This window comes from Sarcophilus harrisii, chromosome 2 (genome assembly GCF_902635505.1).
Source record: "Sarcophilus harrisii chromosome 2, mSarHar1.11, whole genome shotgun sequence".
NCBI lineage: Eukaryota > Metazoa > Chordata > Mammalia > Dasyuromorphia > Dasyuridae > Sarcophilus > Sarcophilus harrisii.
The window spans coordinates 347,385,986-347,391,985 of record NC_045427.1 but is presented as its reverse complement, the minus strand read 5'-3'; positions in this window follow the sequence as shown (position 1 = coordinate 347,391,985).

Genomic DNA, 6,000 nt, shown 5'->3' with positions numbered 1-6,000 from the left:
GTCCAATTTCAAAATGTCATCTCATCTGCAAGCCCTTTGTGTCTAAAGTGGATTTCAGCAAGGTGTAGTAGAAGATACATGCTGGACTTGGATTCAAAACATTTGAACTCTAGTCCCAGGCTCCTATTACTACCTAATGAGCTATACACTGTGATCTCAGGCAAAGTACTGCCTGAATCTCAGTTGCCTCATGCCAAATGGGAATAACATCTGTTCTATAAATAAGAAATAGGAAATACCATAAAGTGCTCTAAAATGTAAAGAAGTACTAATTAACCAAATACTCACAACTTCTTGGTTTCTCACTGTTAAGTATTAGCAAGTCACATGCCTGCTTCTAATCTTTTTCCTTTACAACTACTGCTCAGCACTGCCCTGTCAGCTTTCCCCTCACATTCTGTAAACAAAGAAACCAGGCACCTCTCAAAGATGTACATCCAAGATCTAATGCCACCAGTGACTAGCTGTGGAAGAGGGAGTCTTTTTCACAGCAATTCTTGTTCAAAGGACAGGAAAATACTGTTTAAAGATGTAACTGTTTTAGCCTGGCCAAGGGCCTTGTGTAAGCTCAGAGGAAACATTTATTGCTCTGCTTGCAATAAATTCCAAATACTGAGGGAAGTCCATAAGTTGTTCTTCAGGAGGGCAGGGAAGGCTGGCCACTGCGCCTAGTTTGAACCTTAACTATTCAAGATGTTGCCTAGAAACCCAAGTTCCTCAGAAGCATTCCCTAATGATCCACTGCAGAGCTCTCAGTTTTGCCTGATAAGCAAAAACTGTCCACATTCTTTTTAAAATAATTTTTTATACATTCCCATATCTAAGACTGCTTATTAAGAGTCTTGGCTGAAGTCTTGATGAAGAACTTTAGATTTGGTAGTTAAGTTAAAGAGTTTAGATATGGTATTTAAGACCCATAGATAACCCTTAAAACTTCACTTAAACCTTTAGTTTCAATTTCAACTTCCAATTCTGATCTAAATTTGTACTAGTATCCTCTCAGCTAACAGACAGTTTATGGGCTTTCCTCCTTTGGTGCTTCCTCAGTGTTTTCTAGGAGATAAGGTCCCACTGGAGTTATAAAGAAGAGGGATGATGTGCCTCCCTCCTCCCCCTCCCCTTCCAGGAAATCAAAAATTTCCTGCGTTATCTTTTCAGATTCACTGGTTTGAAGTAATAACAACAGGGCCCCAGAAAGGGCCTCAAATTTACTACAGTGGCTATTATAATCAATTTCTGAGCCTAACTTTGAGCCTTGGAATCTTACCATACTTTTTTTTTGGGGGGGTGAGGGGGGCCCTTCCTCTCCAAAGTATATGTTAACCTAGTTTCAAAAGGAACCATTCATTATAAAGGGTAGTCTATTTTTCCCTCCTATTCTACCCAACTTCTTATATACTGAAGATAATGTATTATTTTTGCTATAGCACTGCAAGAAATTAAGGAAAAAATGATTCTTTATAGTGTACAAAATATTTTTGTATTTTCTTAAGGCATCAACAAGGAATGCAACTTTTTTACATAAAAATAAAGATATAGGTTTCTATAACAGTTTGAACCTTAGGAGGCTGTTTACAATGCGAGCACTACATTTGATTTGCTTATTTTCCTTTATACAGCTATTACCCAGTAAAAGCTTGGAGTTTCTAATAATTTTATTTTTCCTTAAGGGATGCACACACACAAAATTAAAAAAAAAAGTTCCTGGGGCTTTGCACAAAAAAATTAGTCCGAGGACATAACCTTTTTTCTAAGTCAAAACACCAACTTACTAACCCCCCTCTCCTCTTTCCCAGCCAGGAACTTGTTGGAATCAAGGCCATAATGACAAAGGGGTTTCCCCACCCGCAATGGGGGTCAGGTTCTATAGATCATTTCAATATTTTTCTCTCTCCTAGGAGATATTTACCTACCATCCTTATTTTAAGACTTTACCTTAAGGGCCCCAAAGTTCTCTCCCTTCAAACTGCTCACTCCTCTCTCCAAGTAGCAAGTGACTTTTCCAAACAAATCTACATATTCTAAGGCACTAGAAAAAGACACCATAAGCAGACCACCATTCCCCAGGCCACATGCAAAAAAACAAAGAAGGGGAGAACAAGGTTCACAAACTGAATTTTTAAGTAAGACCAGTCAAAATCCCTGGACGTCAGTGACTGAATTTTGGGACCCAACAGGCAGTAGAGAACAATTTTTAAATTGTTTTGATATAAGCTCTTTAGCTTTATCTGAACAAATGTACATTATGCTTGCTGTTAACATAAACTTTTTTTTTTCCTTTTGGGAAAAATGATTTGATGGAAAATGAACTAAAAATCATTTAATAGTAATGTCCAAAGCAAAAAATCTAAACCCTGTTTTTTTTACCTCTCCCCTTTTCCCGAAGTTACCCAAAGTGTTATTTTATTACAAATCATTTTCATATATCATGTATGCATTAGTATGCAGAATTCTTGTACACTTTCAATTATTTTTAAATAGAAAATTTCCTAAAATGTGATGAAAGTAGAAGTTACCACAAAACCATATCATAACCAAGTAAAACCACTGTATGTAGAAGAGTATAAATTTAGCATTTGGAGCAACTGGTGCAGCCATTATCCATCATGTGTTGTAATTTTTAAAAAACTTCATTGACTTTGTAACTTTTTTTGGCTTTTATGTTTAGCTTTATAAATAAAGCAATTTACGAGAAAACCGTCCATTGGGAATGGGACATTGTAGGTTATAATACCAATTTTGGGGGATTGAGGAACTGGGAAATGGTACAGGCAGTGACATCCCTGGATTGTACACACAAAAAGTGCTGGCAAATATGGCCTCAAAAGTTCAGTAAGTAGAGGCCAAGACTTACTAAATTTGGCAATCAAGCAAAACTTTAAAAAAGGTACAAGTTAAGGCCATAGTAACTGATTAGATGACCAAAGCAAAGGAGGGCCAAGAAAGAAAAGTTGGGGAGACAGATACTTGGGAAATATACAGAGAAGAATCAGAAATTAGCAAAGGAAAGAAGGAACAAGCAAGGCAGATTGATTATTATAGAAGCCAAAGAACAAAGCCAATGGCAAAATGGTGTCAAATGCTAATTTGAAGAAAAGCCACTTGCTAAGAGTTCAATTGTACACAAAAGGGCAACTCGGCATAGCCATGAACAGTTGTAGGAAAAGTGCATGGTAGTTTGAGGGGCTGGTTTAAACTTGAGGATTTAATAGACCAAAGCAGCATATAGATAGAGGAGGAAGAGAAACAGAGAAGTTAGAAAACTGAGCGGGGATAATCATTGGAAGGTAGTAAAAGGAGATAAAAGTACAGGCTTAACATATCTTTGAAGATGCCATAGGACACATATCACAATTTCCACTCTAATTACACAACTAAAATATAAAATACACAACAAGCTTTGAAGATGCCATAGGACACATATCACAACTTCTACTCTAACTACACAATTTAGTAGAAATCAGGAATCCACAGTTCTAGTTCTAGTTGTGTCATTAGCTAGCTTTCCAACCTTGTTTTTGTTGTTCACTTATTTCAGTGATGTTCAATTCTCCATTACCCCATTTGGTTTTTTCTTGGCAGATACTAGTGTTTTTGCCATTCCCTTCTCCAGCTTATTTTATATGTGAGGAACTGAGACAAACAGGGTTAAGTAACTTACACAAGATTACAGAGCTAGTAAGTATCTAAGGCCAGATTTAATTTGGGAAAATGAGTTCCTGACTCCAAGCTATCCACTGTGCCACCCAGCTGCTCCTTTAACAATCTTAAGGCAAGCCACATTTTGGGGGTTTTTGTTTTACTCCTCTATAAAATGAGAGAAATTGGATTAATAATCTCTTCTCACTCTCATTCCATGTACCCAATCTGTGCCCAGTCTTGTTCCTATCTCCGTTCCTTATATCTTCCTATTCCTCACATAGGCACCTATGTGCCTATTCCAGGTTCTCACCTCATACATAATTGCCATTGTGCTTCTTTTGATTGTTCTTCCTGTCCTCAAATCTCTTCCCTCTCTCAATACCTTTTCTGCTTGGCTACCAAAGTAATCTTCCTAAAGCCTAGGTCTAACTATATCACTCCCTTATCTTTACTTCCCAGTGGTTTCTCCCTATTATTCCCAGAATCAAATATTAAATGTTTGATTTCTTAAAGCCTTTTCAAAACTTATTAAAACATTTATTTATACATTACTTTCTTCTATTTATTCTCATCCAGCAGCACTGCCATATTGTTCCACATACACAACACCACTTCTCAACTTGATTTTTAATGGCTGGCTGTCCCCACACCTGGAATGCACTTGCTGCTCACCACTTGTGACTTCTGAATACCTTGAAAACTCAACTCAAACTATACCTGCAAAAAGTCTTTCTCATCTCCCCCTCTTCTCTCCTCACACAGTTCTCCTTTTTGAAATTACTTTCTATTTAAACTATAAATCTTTTATATGCTGTCTCCTCCATGAGGGCAGGAATGATGATTTTTAAAATATATTTTATATCTGCAGTGCTTGGGCAAATATGTAATAAACAAATGTTGATTAACTTGGGGAAGTGACAGATGCATTACGCAAAATTAACGATGGAAAGATTTGGAAAGGGCATAATAAAGAAGCTGAGTCTTCACAACATAAAATTTTGAAAAAATTTTGCTTGGAAGCAAAATCATTTGATCAAAGAACTTTTAAGATTTAAGGAATTCAAATTAATTCTTCTGAGTCTTAACCCAGTTTGTTCTTGTGACATTTGCAATCTGATTTCCTATTTTTCTTCCTATCTAAGGTGGATCTTCTAAAAGCCAAATTATTCAATGCTCCCTGAGCATAGAATTCCTATTTCATTTTGTGGCAATAAGCCTCAGATTGTAATCTTCTACTACCTCCTTTTCATTTTAGCAGTAGAGCCTAGAATTGGATCTAAGTCCCCTGGAGAGGCTCTTCAGCCATGACTGGACTAAAAAGAAATCTAGTTGGGAAAATGATTCAATCTTATCAGGCCTTCCCAGAGAAGACTGAAAAAAGCAAATTCTAAAATGAGATAAAAGCAAAAGAATTATTTCTGATGATGACCTGAAAGGAAAATGTGTCAGAGCAAGGGGATTTAATATTCACTGCACAGTACAAGGCCAAAATCTAATTTTACCTTGTTTGCAACTGGAAAAAAGAAAGCTTTATGTGCTTAGATTTCAGAAAGTACAATTCCTTTTGTTTAACAGGTGACAACTATCAACTTACCCAAAGACTGGAACTGGAAACTTTCACAGGTAGATCTTATGAAATCATCACAATTCTCACTTACCCAGCACCTTTCCTCCCTGAGGACCACAGTACTTCTCAGTTAACTGGCATCTTTCTGGATGAAGGCAGTTACCGGAGATCTCAAAACCCAGTCTACTCACACAAACTATTTAGTGAGACCAGAATTTCAATCTTCTGAGACATGAATCAGGCAGGCAGCTTAAACATATAGCAGGACATCATCTTTGGCATATTTATTTCATGGACCTGAAGATATAACATGATTCTCTCACCTCCACCCCAAAATCTAACTATGTATAATAAAATGGTATAGAGCACCATGGATTAAAGTCACTTCTTATTCCAGCTCCATTGGTAGTATAGGAACCATACTATACAAAAGAACTACATGTGTTTTTCCAAGAAATGCAAGCTTTCCAGAAAATAATTCATCATCAAAATACTACAGAACAAAATCTAAATTTGAATTATTTTTAATTTAAACCAATGGTATAGTCACTAAACAAGTGAGAAAACAGGGATTCGAAGCCTAGGCTCTACTACTTAAATTACCTCCCCACCTTGACCTCAGTTTTCTGTCCTGTAAAATGATGGAAATTAGACTAATATGTAAAAACCTTCCCAAACAGCTATAAATTTAAGACATGTTCTCAGCATGATAGAAGCAAATCCCCACAATTCAAATTTACGATAAGGACCCTTGATTCAAGAAAGGTATGTGTGATCTTAAATCACCTCCC